The sequence below is a fragment of the Mytilus edulis genome, chromosome 3 (genome assembly GCF_963676685.1).
Source record: "Mytilus edulis chromosome 3, xbMytEdul2.2, whole genome shotgun sequence".
In the NCBI taxonomy this organism is placed as follows: Eukaryota; Metazoa; Mollusca; class Bivalvia; order Mytilida; family Mytilidae; genus Mytilus; species Mytilus edulis.
The window spans coordinates 34,525,376-34,542,812 of NC_092346.1; positions in this window are offsets into that span (position 1 = coordinate 34,525,376).

A 17,437-nucleotide genomic window follows, 5' to 3' on the forward strand; every position below is an offset into this window, starting at 1 on the left:
CCATCTTTAATTTTGAACTGTTGAAGGCTTGATCAGTCGCGGTACATAGGAGTGGTATAATTGATAAAATGGCAATTTAATATAATTAAGTTGAATTATTATCAATTTCAAATAGTATATAATTAGGTCTTTCCACTTTTCTGTGGAAAGACCTATTGTTTTTCTTCTGATTATTTTTTTTTTTTTTTTTTTTTTCTTCCGCCTAATTTTGTTCTTGCGATAAACATTTGTTTCGCAATATGTCGCTTAGATATTTTGTATATGATATCGAACAGTTTATGCGCTTTTGAAATTTACCCTGCGTAAACGAATACTTTTCTTTGTAGGAGTTATCTCCCCAAACACTGTTTTCCTTGTTAGCGCATCTCCTTCGCAACCGTAAAAGATTATGACAAATTTATTTTACAAAATTGCTCGTTATATCCTTCGCATGATTTGTCCTATTTTGACCAAAGCGATATGACCGCTCCATATGAGAGTTATTTCCCCTTATGCATCTGATATAAGTGATATGAATTTCTATCTTATAAACCATAAGTGATAGAGACCTAGGATCTTTTGATTTGAGGTCCTTGGTCCCAAAAAATGAAAATTAGGTCAAGGTCAAAGGTCAAGGTCATATTCTAATATTTGAATTTGGCTTATTTTAACTTATATCCAAAGACTGTATAAGATATCAACAAATTATTTTTACTAAATTGTTAGTTGCGACATGTCGTAAGATGTAAATTTTGATTGCAAGCGTACGTTGAATGTAAAAGGGAGTTTTCTCCCCTCTTGTATTTAAAAATACGCGTTTGGTGATTTAACTCATTAACTAAATATAATTAAGACCTATGGTCTTTTGATTTGAGGTCCTTGGTTTATGACCTTGAAATTGATCAAGGTCATATCTTAATTTGACGTTCTAGATTTTGACCTTTGCTTTTATTCTATATGTATACATGATAAAGATATACAACTTTTAGAAAAAGGTATCAAACCATTTAACCTTGAAAAAAACCAACCGGAAGTGACCTTTTGTAAACCGGAAGTAGCTATTTTTTGTACTTTATTAATATAAAAGTATATAGAACCAGATATTTTTGGAATCAGTGTCAAGTAAATATTCAAATATAATCGGAAGTAACATTTTTCAAACCGGAAGTAACAAATTATCTCCCTTATTTAAAAAAAAATGTATGGAAACAATATATTTTTGGAATCAGCTTACTAGGAGCTATCATTTGACGATTGAAATGACATTTTAAACTTAGTTTCACAACTTTTCATATCAAAATACATTGTTTTGATGGAAAGACCTTCAATTGTTCTCTGAACAATTGGTTTTTAATTATTATTATTATTATTATTATTTTTTTTTTTTTTCCGCCAACTTTTGTTCTTGCGATAAATGTTTGTTTCGCAATATGTCGCTTAGATATTTCTCATATTGTATCGTATAGTTTATGCGCTTTTAAATTTCACCCTGCTAAGCCGAACCATTTTCTTTGTAAGAGTTATCTCCCTATTCACTGTTTATCATGTGTGTGCATCTCCTTCGTAACAAAAAAAGATAGCGACAAAATTCTTTTTACAAATTGTTCGTTACATCCTCAGAAAATTTTGGCTAATTTGGATCGAAGCGATTCGATGAAATTTTATAGGAGTTATCTATCTTTACGGAATAAATTTGTCGGTATGTTTTTTTAACTCATAAACCGTTAACCGTATAACCCTGGAATGTTTTTATTTGAGTCCCCTGATTCCTAACTTAGAAAATTAGGTCAAGGTCAAAGGTCAAGGTCATATTTTAGATTTTCATATGTCTTTGATTTCCTTATAATTCTTGAATGGTTATAGATACAGAAAATTTAAGCAGTGAAAAATGTTAAGTACTTCAAGGGGCAACTTTTTTACATTATGACTATATTGATTTTACCATCATGTAAGGGACATAACTCCCATCGATGGTTTTTAAAAAGCCATATTTAGGCAAAACTCTTAAACAAAGGTCCTTGACCCATAGGGTCTTTTGCAATGACCTTGTGGAGCAATGACCTTGACGAAGGTCACAAGGTCAAAGGTCAAGGTCATCAAATTATGTGGTTTTGGCACTATTTAAACAGTTTTATGTGTGTTTGAATTTCAACCAACCAACCAACCAACCAACCAACCAACCAACCAACCAACCAATCAACCAACCAACCAACCAACCAACCAACCAACCAACCAATCAATCAATCAATGTTTCCGTTTCATGTGTTTGATACGGGATTCAAGGTCTCTTTTTTTTCGCTTGTTTTAATTGAGCCTATCAAACGTGTTTAACCAACATGTTTAACAAATATGTTTAACTAACGTGTTTAACCAACAACCAACCAACCAACCAACCAACCAACCAACCAACCAACCAACCAACCAACCAACCAATCAATCAATCAATCAATCAATGCATGTTTCCGTTTCATGTGTTAAATACGGGATCCAAGATGGTTTTTTTTCGCTCGTTTAAATTGAGCCTATCTAACGTGTTTAACCAGCCAACGTGTTTAACCAACGTGTTTAACCAACATGTTTAACCAACCAACCAACCACCCAACCAATCAATCAATCAATCAATCAATGCATGTTTCCGTTTCATGTGTTAAATACGGGATCCAAGATGTTTTTTTTTCGCTCGTTTAAATTGAGCCTATCTAACGTGTTTAACCAGCCAACGTGTTTAACCAACGTGTTTAACCAACATGTTTAACCAACCAACCAACCACCCAACCAACCAACCAATCAATCAATCAATCAATGCATGTTTCCGTTTCATGTGTTAAATACGGGATCCAAGATGTTTTTTTTTTCGCTTGTTTAAATTGAGCCTATCCAACGTGTTTAACCAGCCAACGTGTTAAACCATTATGTTTAACCAAGGTGTTTAACCAATATGTTTAACCAAGGTGTTTAACCAATATGTCTAACCAAGGTGTTTAACCAATATGTTTAACCAACATGTTTAACCAACGTGTTTAACCAACCAACCAATCAATCAATCAATCAATCAATGCATGTTTCCGTTTCATGTGTTAAATACGGGATCCAATTTTGAGCCTATCCAATGTGTTTAACCAACGTGTTTAACCAACGTGTTTAACCAACCAACCAAACAACCAATCAATCAATCAATGCATGTTTCCGTTTCATGTGTTAAAAACGGGATCCGAGATGTTTTTTTTTCGTTTGTTAAAATTGAGCCTATCAAACGTGTTTAACCAGCCAACGTGTTTAAACTACGTGTTTAACCGACATGTTTAACCAACGTGTTTATCCAACCAACCAACCAACCAACCAACCAACCAACCAACCAATAAATAAATCAATGCATGTTTCCGTTTCATGTGTTAAATAGCAGGTGGCAGTTAGGTCCGCTGCTGTATGCCCTGAGGTAATCGGTGCCCTAAGGTAATCGTGGTAATGCGTCATTGATTAAATACGCACGAAAATATAGTTCTTATTTAGATAGATCTTAATACCAAATTTTAATGTGACCAAATACCAAAGATGTCAACAAACTTCCCAAATGATTTTATTATTTGTTTTCACCGATCATTCATTTCGTATTACGTGTAGGGTTGGGAAGGCTGGTAAAATTATAAACTTTTTTTTTTTTTTTTTTATAAAAGTTCAGTTAATGATCTGAAGTATTCATTCATGACAGGGTTACCTGAGGTAACCCCAATTATAACAACAAATACAACCATTAAACTCAAGTCAACTGAGGTAACTTTATATATACATCACATAAACAATACAAATCTATGAAGTCCTACATTCTATTATGAAATTAAGAAATTGTGTAATTAAAATATAAATGTATACACTAGCAAAGTATGTACTAAAAATTCTTTCATAACTGGCAGGGTAACCTGCGGTAACCCAAACAATAACAGCAAATACAACCTATTTAACTCAAGTTAATTCAGATCACCTTTACATATACATCACATAAACAATATAATTTCAATGAATTCCTACATAACAAAAGAAGAAAGTGGTTTATTACAGCATAAATGCATATACTAGCAAAGTATCTACTAAGTATTTTGTTATGACAGGGTTAACCCATAAAATAGCAACAAGTATTATCCATTGATATCAAGTTAACTAAAGTCGCTTTTCCGATATATCACATAAACAATACACATCTGTGAGGCGTACATGTAAAATAAAGAAATTGTTTGATTACAACATAAATGTTTTCGCTAGCAAACCATCTAATAAGATTCTTTATAACATGGGTACCTGAGGTAACCCCAGACATAATTACAATTATAACCCACTTAACTTAACTGAAGTAAACTGAGATCACCTTTACATGTAAATCAAATAAACAATACAACTTTCATGAAGTCCTACATTTGAAATAAAGAAGTTTGTTTATTACAATAAATGTAAACACTACCAAAGTATTACGAAGTATTCATTCACGACAGGGTTACATGAGGTAACCCCAATAATTACAATAAATACAACCCATTCAACTCAAGTTAACTCAGGTTACATTGATATAGACCTCGCATACACAATACAAATCTATGAAGTCCTACATTTTAGATTAAGAAATTGTGTCATTACAGCATAAATGCATATACCAACAAATTATCTACGAAGTATTCTTTCATAACAGAGATACCTCATGTTATTTCAAAAATAACAACAAATATAATCCATTCAAATTAAGTTACTAAAGTCGCCTTTCCTGAATATCATATAAACAATACTTATCTATGAAGTCCAAAATGATAAAGTAAATGGTTTATTAGAAGTTAAATGTATACTCTGGAAAACTATCTACGACGTATTTTTACGTGACAGGGTTACCTCAGATAACCAAAACAATCACAACAAAGATAACCCATCTAACTTAAGTTCACTCAGGTTACCTTTAAATATATATACATCACATAAACAATACAAATCTATGAAGTCCTACATTTCAAATTAAAAACTTGTGGAATAACAATATGAATGTATACACTAGCAAAGTATCAACTAAGAATTCTTTCATAGCTGGGTTACCTGAGGTAACCAAAACAATAACAGCAAATACAACCTATTTAATTCAAGTTAATTCAGATCACCTTTACATATACATCACATAAACAATATAACTTCAAAGAATTCCTACATTAAAAATTAAGAGGTTGGTTTATTACACCATAAATGCATATACTAGCAAAGTATCTACTAAATATTCTGTCATGCACGGTTACCTCAGGTAACTCATAAAATAGAAACAAGTATTATCCATTCATATCAAGTTAACTTAAGTCGCCTTTCCAATATATCACATAAACAATACCCATCTATGAAGTCCTTCATTTAAAATAAAGAAATTGTTTGATTACAACATAAATGTTTACACTAGCAAACTATCTAAAAAGCATTCTTTATAACATGGGTACCTGAGGTAACCCCAGACATAATTACAAGTATAACCCACTTAACTGAAGTAAACTGAGGTCACCTTCACATGTGCATCATATAAACAATACAACTTTCATGAAGTCCTACATTTAAAATAAAGAAGTTTGTTTATAACAATTAATGTAAACACTAGCAAAGTGTCTACGAAGGATTCATTCATTACAGGGTTACCTCAGGTAACCATAACAATAATAGCAAAGATAACCCATCTAACTCAAGTTAACTGAGGTCACCTTTATATATATACATCACATAAACAATACAACTTTCATGAAGTCCTACATTTGAAATAAAGAAGTTTGTTTATTTCAATTAATGTAAACAATAGCAAAGTATCTACAAAGAATTCATTCATTACAGGGTTACCGCAGGTAACCATAACAATAACAACAAATACAACCCATATAACTCAAGTAAACTCAGGTATCACCTTTAAATATATATGCATCACATAAACCATACAAATCTATGAAGTCCTACATTTTTGAATTAAGTAATTTTGTAATTGAAATATTAATGTATACACTAACAAAGTATATACAAAGAATTCTATCATAGCAGGGTTACCTGAGGTAACCAATACAAAAACAACAGAAACAACCTATTTAACTAAAGTTAATTCAAATCACCTTTACATATACATCACATAAACAATATAACTTAAATGAATTCCTACATTTAAAAAGAAGAAGTTGGGTTTTTTACACCATAAATGGATATACTAGCAAAGTATCTACTAAATATTCGGTCATGACAGGGTTACCTCAGGTAACCCATGAAATAGAAACATATTATTCATTCATATGAAGTTAACTTAAGTCGCCTTTCAGAAATATCACATAAACAATACACATCTATGAAGTCCTACATTTAAAATAAAGAAATTGTCCGATTACAACATAAATGTTTACACTAGCAAACTATCTCAAAAGCATTCTTCATAACATGGGTACCTCAGGTAATCCCAGACATAATTACAAATATAACCCACTTAACTGAAGTAAACTGAGGTCACCTTTACATGTGCATCACATAAACAATACAACTTTCATGAAGTCCTACATTTAAAATAAAGAAGTTTGTTTATTACAATTAATGTAAACACTAGCAAAGTTTCTACGAAGGATTCATTCATTACAGGGTTACCTCAGGTAACCATAACAATAACAACAAAGATAACCCATCTAACTCAAGTTCACTGAGGTCACCTTTTAATATATATACATCACATAAACAATACAAATCTATGAAGTCCTACATTTCAAATTAAACAATTGTGGAGTTTAAATACAAAGGTATACACTAGCAAAGTATCTACTAAGAATTCTTTCATAGCAGGGTTACCTCAGGTAACCAATACAATAACAACAATACAACCTATTTAACTCAAGTTAATTCAAATCACCTTTACATATACATCACATAAACAATATAACTTTAATGAATTCCTACATTTAAAAAGAAGAAGTTGGTTTTTTTACACCATAAATGGATATACTAGCAAAGTATCTACTAAATATTCGGTCATGACAGGGTTACCTCAGGTAACCCATGAAATAGAAACATATTATTCAGTCATATGAAGTTAACTTAAGTCGCCTTTCAGAAATATCACATAAACAATACACATCTATGAAGTTCTACATTTAAAATAAAGAAATTGTCCGATTACAACATAAATGTTTACACTAGCAAACTATCTCAAAAGCATTCTTCATAACATGGGTACCTGAGGTAACCCCAGACATAATTACAAATATAACCCACCTAACTGAAGTTAATTGAGGTCACCTTAACATGTGCATCACATAACAATACAAGTTTCATGAAGTCCAACATTTGAAGTAAAGAAGTTTGTTTATTACAATTAATGTAAACAATAGCAAAGTATCTACAGAGAATTCATTCATTACAGGGTTACCTCAGGTAACCCAATAATAACAACAAATACAACCCATATAACTCAAGTTAACTCAGGTATCACCTTTAAAAAAATATATGTATCACATAAACAATACAAATCTATGAAGTCCTACATTTTTAAATTAAGAAATTGTGTAATTAGAATATAAATGTATACACTTACAAAGTATATACTAAGAATTCTTTCATAGCAGGGTTACCTGAGATAACCAATACAAAAACAACAAAAACAAACTATTTAACTCAAGTTAATTTAGATCACCTTTACATATACATGACATAAACAATATAACTTTAATGAATTCCTAAATTAAAAATAAAGAAGATGATTTATTACACCATAAATCGATATATTAGCAAAGTATCTACTAATTATTCTGTCATGACAGGGTTACCTTAGATAACCCATGAAATAGAAACAAGTATTATTCATTCACATCAAGTTAACTTAAGGTAGATCACAAGTATATATTTTTTGAGACAGAATTTTTTTATAATTTGCCAAAATGAAGATTTTACTATGCTCTTTTCAAAAATTTAATAAAAAGTATGGGTCACCGTGCTATTTTTCAAGCTATGAGGCGTTGAAAATTGCCAAAATTTGGTTAGTTTGTTCATGAAAAAACACATTAGTGTGCATAAAAAAAATTCTATGAGATAGAATTTTGAAATAAATTGTGAGAAGAAAGGTTTCATAATATGTTTTAAGAAAATAAAAAGAAAACATGGTGTCACCGAACTTGTTTTCTTGCTACAAGTAAAATTAAAAAAAATCCCTATTAGCCCAGTATAAATTTTGTTCTAAAATAGTTATCTCCCCTTAAATGGCACATTTGAAAAAAATATTTTAAAACCAAAAGAAATTATATTTGTTAAAATATTTTAATTGATACGATTAATTAACAAGTTTTCTCTAAATAAAAAAAAATAGTCTAACCATTGAATTGCAAATCTGTCTCCAAATTTGCAGATTTAGGCAAATAACTAGACCGATTTTGTACTGTGATTGTACAATCCAAGATGGCGGTATACCATGAATCTACCTTAAGTCGCCTTTCAGAAATATCACATAAACAATACACATCTATGAAGTCCTACATTTAAAATAAAGAAATTGTCCGATTACAACATAAATGTTTACACTAGCAAACTATCTCAAAAGCATTCTTCATAACATGGGTACCTGAGGTAACCCCAGACATAATTACAAATATAATGAAGTTAACTGAGGTCACCTTTACATGTGCATCACATAAACAATATAACTTTCCTGAAGTCCTACATTTAAAATAAAGAAGTTTGTTTATTACAATTAATGTAAACACTAGCAAAGTGTCTACGAAGGATTCATTCATTACAGGGTTACCTTAGGTAACCATAACAATAACAACAAAGATAACCCATCTAACTCAAGTTCACTGAGGTCACCTTTAAATATATATGCATCACATAAACAATACAAATTTATGAAGTCCTATTTCAAATTAAAAAATTGTGGAATTACAATACAAATGTATACACTAGCAAAGTATCTACTAAGAATTCTTTCATAGCAGGGTTACCTGAGGTAACCAATACAATAACAACAAAAACAACCTATTTAACTCAAGTAAAATCATATCACCTTTACATATACATCACATAAACAATATAACTTTAATGAATTCCTACATTGAAAATGAAGAAGTTGGTTAATTAGACCATAAATACATATACTAATAAAGTATCTACTAAGTATTCTGTCATAACAGGGTTACCTCAGGTAACCCATAAAATAGTAACAAGTATTATCCATTCATATCAAGTTAACTTAAGTCGCCTTTCCTAAATATCATATAAACAATACACATCTATGAAGTTCAAATTTATAAAAAAGTAAATCGTTTATTACAACTTAAATGTATATTCTGGAAAACTATCTACAAAGTATTCTTACATGACAGGATAACCTCGGGTAACCATAACAATAACATCAAATAAAAAATACAAATCTATGAAGCCCTACATTTTTAAATTAAGAAATTGTGTGATTAAAATACAAATGTATACACTAGCATAGTATCTACTAATATTTTTTTCATAACAGGGTTACCTGAGGTAACCCAAGCAATAACAGCAATTACAACCAATTTAACTCAAGTTAATTCAGATCACCTTTACATTTACATCACATAAACAATATAACTTCAATGATTTCCTACATTGAAAATGAAGAAGTTGGTTTATTAGACCATGAATACATATACTAATAAAGTATCTACTAAGTATTCTGTCATGACAGGGTTACCTCAGGTAACCCATAAAATAGCTACAAGTATAATCCATTTAAATCGAGTTAAGACAGATCGCATTTTCTAAATATCGCGTAAGCAATTTACATCTGTGAAGTCCTACATATAAAATAAAGAAATTGTTTCATTACAACATAAATGTTTACACTAACAAACTATCTAATAAGCATTCTTTCATAACAGGGATACCTGAGGTAACCCCAAATATAATTGCAAATATAACCCACTTAACTGAAGTTATTTGAGATCACCTTTACATATATATCCCATAAACAATATAACTTCAATGACGTCCTACATTCAAAATGAATAAGTTGGTTTATTACAATTAATGTAAATACTAGCAAAGTATCTACGAAGTATTCATTCATGACAGGGTTACCTCAGGTAACCCCAACTATAACACCAAATACAACCCATTTAACTCAGGTGAACTCGTTTAACATTTACATATAATCGCATAAACAATACAAATCTATGAAGTCCTACATTTTAAATTAAGAAATTGTGTAATTACAGCATAAATGCATATACCAGCAAAGTATCTACGAAGTATTCTTTCATAACAGGATTACCTCAGGTAACCCAAAAAATAACAACAAATATAATCGATTCAAATCAAATTAACATAATGTTGCAGTCTTGTTATTGACTGCTCCATAGGCTTACATGCAAAACAGCTGATCTTAGAAAAAAAATCATGTTCATATCATGGATGTACCAAAGCGAAATGGTGATTTAATTGAAAAAAGGGGGTCTTGCCACGAAGAATACGACGTTACGCAATCCTGAAGTCAACTCATTTTTTTCTACTTTCTGTTTGCTATTTTTACTAGACCTCACCACTTCAAGTAAACATGATATCCTTCCACTTTCCTGGAATGATATCCCCAAAAGATGCAAGATTTTTTTAAAAGTCTATATTTATGTTTCCATTCACCATAAACCTATAAACAAACAGAAAAAAATGAGTTCAGAAAAAAATTCAGTCTACTAAATTATCTGTAAATCTCATTCTTGTCTATCTTTATGAATAACCTGACCATGCACAGTTGTACAGTGGTTCATTGAGGTAACCTGACCATGCACACGAGTACAATGTTTCCCTGAGGTAACCTGACCATGCACAGTTGTACAGTGATTCCCTAAGGTAACCTGACCATGCACATTAGTACAATGGTTCCCTGAGGAAACCTACCATGCACAGTAGTACAATGGTTCCTGAAGTAATCTGACCAGGCACAGTAGTGCAATTGTTTCCTGAGGTAACCTGACCATGCACAGAAGTACAATGGTTCCCTGAGGAAACTTGACCATGCACAGAAGTACAATGGTTCCCTGAAGTAATCTGACCATGTACAGTAGTACAATGGTTCCCTGGGGAAACCTGACCATGCACAGTAGTACAATGGTTCCCTGAGGTAACATGACAATGCACAGTATCACAATGGTTTCCTGAGGTAACCTGGCCATGCACAGTAGTACAGTGGTTCCCTAAGGTAACATGACCATGTACAGTAGTGCAATTGTTCCCTGAGGAAACCTGACAATGCACAGTAGTACAATGGTTCCATCGGTAACCTGACCATGCACAGTAGTACAATGGTTCCCTGAGATAAACTGACCATGCACAGTAGAACAATGGTTCCCTGAGGTAACATGACCATGTACAGTAGTTCAATGGTTCCCTGAAGTAACCTGATCATGCACAGTAGTGCAAGGGTTCTCTGAAGTAACCTGACCATGCACGGTAGTGCAATTATTCCCTAATTACTTACCATGCACAGTAGTACAATTGTTCCCTGAAGTAACCTGACCATGCAGAGAAGTACAATGATTCCCTGAGGTTACCTACTATGCACAGTAGTACGATGGTTCCCTGAAGAAACCTGACCATGCACAGTAGTGCAATGGTTCCCTGAGGTAACCTGACCATGCACAGTAGTATAATGATTCCTTGAGGTAAACTCACAATACACAACAGTTCAATGGTTCCCTGAGGTAACCTGACCATGCACAGTAGTAAAATGGTTCCCGGAGGAAACTGACCATGCACAGTAGTACAATGGTTCCCTGAGATAAACTTACCATGCACAGTAGTACAATGGTTCCCTGAGGTAACCCAGAAATGCACAGTAGTACAATTTATTCCTGAGGTAACCTGACCATGCATAGTTGAACAGTGGTTCCCTGAGTAACCTGACAATGCATAGTTGAACAGTGGTTCCCTGAGTAATCTGACAATGCATAGTATTACAATGGTTTCCTGAGGTAACCTAACCATGCACAGTAGTACAATGGTTCCCTGAGGTTACATGACAATGCACAGTAGTACAATAGTTCCCTGAGGTGAAATAACCATGCACAGTAGAACAATGGTTTCCTGAGGAAACCTGAAAATGCAGAGTAGTACAATGATTCCCTGAGGTACCTTACCATGCACAGTAGTAGAATGGTTCCCTGAGGTAACCTGACCATGCACAGTAGTAGAGTGGTTCCCTGAGGAGACATGACAATGCACAGAAGTACAATGGTTCCGGAGGTAACCTGGCAATGCACAGTAGTACAATGGTTCCCTGAAGTAACCTGACCATGTCAATAGTACAATGGTTCCCTGGGGACACCTGACCATGCACAGTAGTACAAAGGTTCCCTGAGGTAACATGACAATGCACAGTAGTACAATGGTTCCCTGAGGTAACCTGACCATACACAGTAGTCCAGTGGTTCCCTGAGGTAACCTGACCATGCACAGTAGTGCAATGGTTCCCTCGGTAACATGACCATGCACAGTAGTACAATGGATCCCTGAGGTAACCAGACCATGCACAGTAGAACAATGGTTCCTTGAAGTAACCCGATCATGCACAGTAGTACCATGGTTCCCTGAGGTAACCTTACCATGCACAGTAGTACAATGGTTCCCTGAGGTAACCTGGTCATGTATAGTAATTTACATATGACCTGAGGTAACCTTGTCATGTACAGTAATTTACAGATGACCTTCGGTAACCTGGTCATGTACAGTAATTTACAGATGACTTGAGGTAGCCTGTCCGTGAAAAAAAAAGAACATAGATGTAATCTGTACTGACTAAGCTGACGAAGGGAGTTATGAACATTCAATTGTGGTAACCTGAGGTTTGTAGAAAATTAGCGTTTTGCAAAATTTATCTGTGGTAACATGCAGCTGGTACAATGACCATGAAGTTATGACCTTAGGTAACCTCACCATATTCTAACATACAGAGGTATTCTGAGGTTACATATTTATATACAGTAGTTAAGAAATAACATTAGTTAACATGTGCACTTGGCCATGTATAGAAATGCAGAAGTGCCCTGAGGAAAACTAAAAAAATAGTGTTTTGTAAAGTTTATACAAAGTGTGGTAAAACGAGTATGTGCAGTAATACAGAGTAACCTCACCATGTACAGCAATACAGAGGTAATATTAGGTAACTCACAATGTTCAATCATACAGAGGTGACCTGAGGTAACCTCACCATGTGAGCAATCATAGATATGATCTGAGATACAGGAAATACACAGTAATTTAGAGATGACCTAAGGTTATCAGAACATGTACAAAAGTCCACTGGAGAAGTGAGGTTTTTCCTTGAAAATATCCAACATCTCTCAAATAAGATTGATTAAGACAATTAACATTTTAAAAAAAGCAGTTATATACTATATAACCCGTGCTTGTAACTACGTTACTTTCAAAGTAATGTCAAATGAAAAAAAAATTAGATTACTGTTCGTACTGCAATGTTTCTCTTTTTTAATACTGGTGAATAAAATCCTTACAGTGTGTACTGGCTGGTCATCATCGCGTATGATACGATTTTGATACTCATACACAGCTAATGAATATTATGCATGAATATAGATAAGATCAGCACGTGTAGCCATAGACTGAGAGTTGTAGATTTGTAGTGTAAATATATAGATGCCGTTTATAGAATACAAAATTAGATCAGAAACATAGTTATTAAAATTGAGAAAGGAAATGGTGAATATGTCAAAGCGACAACCACCCGACCATAGAGCAGACAACAGCCGAAGGCAACCAAAGGGTCTCCAATGTAGCGAGAATTCCCGCAGTTGTGGATGTCCTTCAGCTGGCCCCTAAAAATATGCATAATAGTTCAGTGATAATGGACGTCATACTAAACTCCGAATTATACACAAGAAACTAAAATTTAAAATCATACAAGCCTAACAAAGGCCAAAGGCTCCTGACTTGGGACATGCGCAAAATTGCGGCGGGGTTAAACATGTTTATGAGATCTCAATCCTCCCCCTATACATCAAGCCAGTGTAGAAAAGTAAAAGCATAACAATACGCACATTATAATTCAGTTCAAGAGAAGTCCGAGTCCGATGTCAAAAGATGTAACAAAAGAAAATAAATAAAATGACAAAAGTACATAAATAACAACAGACTACTAGCAGTTAACTTACATGCCAGCTCCAGACCTCAATTAAACTGATTGAAAGATTATGTGTTCATCATATGAATATCAGGCACAATCCCTCCCGTTAGGGGTTTAGTATCATACTTTCATAAAATATATGAGAAGAACATAACCCGTGTCATGCCAACAACTGTTTTTTAGAAATAGATGTGTTTAGTTCCGATTCGAAGATTCTATCAGTGAATCAATATTAAAGCCAAAATATGCAATCTTTAATGACCTGACAACAGTTTCGTAACTATATCCCTTTTTTATAAGTCTATTTAAAGGTTTTGTTAGTTTCTGAGGAGAATACTGACATTTTTGTTCTTTATATAGAATACTTCCATAAAAAATTGGATGTGAAATACCTGAACGTATAAGATGTCTGCATGTTGAGTTATATTTACGAATTATTTCCTTATACCGATGATAAAATTTAGTAAATGTTTTGACCAGTTTGTGATATCGAAAACCCTGGTGTAATAAGTTTTTAGTAATACATAAATTTCTCTCGCTAAAATCTAATACGTTGTTACATACACGAGAGAATCGTACAAGTTGAGATATAAAAACACCATAAGATGATGACAAGGGAACGTCACCATCTACAAATGGATAATTAACAATAGGAAATGAAAAAAACATCTCTCTTATCAACAATTTTTGTATTAATCTTCCCGTTTATGATATAGATATCAAGATCGAGGAAAGGGCAGTGGTCATTGTTATCATTAGCTTTAATTAAAGTAAGTTCTACAGGATAAATTTCTTTAGTATACATACGGAAGTCGTTATTATTGAGAGCCAATACATCATCCAAATATCTAAAAGTATTGTTAAATTTTTGTATCAAATATTGTTTTGATGGGTCTTAGCTAATTTAAGTCATAAATTGTAACTCATAACAATACAAAAACAGGTCCGCAATAATTGGTTCACAGTTAGTCCCCATTGGAATTCCAATAACTTGACGATATACAGAATCTCTAAAGCGAACAAAAATGTTATCAAATAAAAATTCAAGCGCATAATTAGTATTAAAGCATGTCCAATTGACATAGTTCTTTTGTTTATTGCTACTAAAAAATGATCGCAAAGAGTTTGAACATATGTACTCGCATTCCGACTTTTTAAATGCCCAGTTAATTAGGGATGTGAATTCTTTCTTAATAAGAATATGAGGCAAAGTGGTATATAGGGTAGAAAAATCAAAAGTTTGAACAGATTTAAAATCACCAATATATGCATGCAATTTATCAAGTACTTCCAACGAGTTTTTGACACTCCAAAAGTAATTAATTCCACTATTTTCAAAGGCCTTATTTGAACAATTTATTATCAGGTTTTTTATTGTACCAAGTGTACTAGTAAGTAAAACAGACAATTTAGTAGTTGAACAATGGACAGTGGCGGGTCCAGGGGTGTTCTGAGTATAGGAACCCTTTTTTTGGAGATCAATGCATTTGAATGGAAACATATAGTTGGAACCCCCTCCTTGTGTCCTGGATTGGGAACCCCCCTTTTTGAAATGGATGGATCCGCCACTGCCCCTCATACATGTACAGTCGGTCAAGATGGACTAATTTTCAATAACCTATCTATTAAATGTTATCATTTTCTACTTATGTTACTTTAAAAGAAGTAACCAAAATCAATATATGCGTAATCTGTCCATGTGTTAGTGTTATATATTATTAATTATTTTAAAGCCAATCGAGTAAAATACGGATCTATAAATGTATGCTTTGCTTAAATGATAAAGATTTATGATTATTTATACTTTGATATAATTGATGGAATACTTTTCACATATCGATTGTTTGTACAACTTTTATAAGAAAGAAAAAAAACGTATGTGCCTGCCCCAAGTCAGGAGCCTGTAATTTAGTGGTTGTCGTTTGTTTACTAGTATGTGCTACATATTTGTTTTTGTTCATTTGTTTTGTATAATTAAGGCCGTTAGTTTTCTCGTTTGAATTGGATTTCATTGTTATTTCTGAACCTTTTATAGATGACAATGCGATATGGACTTTGATCATTGTTGAAGGCCGTACGGTGACCTACAGTTGTTAATTTCTGTGTCCTTATGTGGACATGTTGTCTCATTGGGATTTATACCACAGCTTCTTTTTTATATGTATCATTATTGAACGCATACATATCGTTATCTAGGTTCTTCTATTTTAATTGTATATATATATATATATCTACTACCCCTTTCGAATAAACAAAGAATGGTACACAAAGAAGCTTTAAATAAAATACATTTCAAATAAAGATAAGAAAAAAACAACGAAAGTGGTAATTATTTAACAATTTTGCATTAGTGTTAATGCTAATCTTACAGTGCAAGATGCATGCAGTACACTTAAATTCAAATAATGCCGTGACAGTTTATAGCGATATTTTTTGTAACAGCTCAGTGGTTGGTCCAGGGGTGTTCTGGGGATAGGAACCCTTTTTTTTGGAGATCAATGCATTTGAATGGGAACATATAGTTGGAACCCCCTCCTTGTGTCCTGGATTGGGGACTCCCCCATTTAAAAAAAAATGAATGGATCCGCCATTGCCCCTCATGCAGTCGAACAAGATGGACTGATTTTAATAACCTATCTATTAAATGTTATCATTTTCTACTTATGTTACTTTAAAAGAAGTAACCAAAATCAATATATGCGTAATCTGTCCATATGTAAGTGTCATATAATTATTACCAAACACAATGATAGTCAAAGTTTCAACAGGACATTCACGAAACTTAGGCAGCAATCATTTCATTTTCAGGGGGGAAGGGGGGGGGGGGTGCTATGGTTGTTTTTTTTAAAGTTTGTTTCTAATTGTTCTGCCACTATATGTAATGCTAAAATTGAAATGAAAGAAAAGAAATGTTTTCGACCTGTCTCCAAAAAATATTGTCTTTCGCCGAAGGAAAAAAATCCATAGCCCCCACAACCCCCCACCCCCACCCCCCGAAAATCAAACGTTTGCTGCCTTAGGCATGTGTGGATAACTTTTATTCTTTAATAGTTAGTTTAAATAATTGTATATACATTTATTTACATAAATCTCTATGAAACCAGTTTTTGACAACTATTATTATAAAAGTTTAAATCGCCATTCAAAAAGTGTTTTCTATTTAATTATTTTAAGTCATTTACGTTTCACTAAATAAATATCTGTTCACGTTGCAATGATCACAAATAAACCAAATATTTGGATTTTTTTCGTGAATTATTTGTCGTAACTTATTGTAAAAAATTGTATGTGTTCCTGTTTTCTCCTATTTTTCGCACATATACTGTC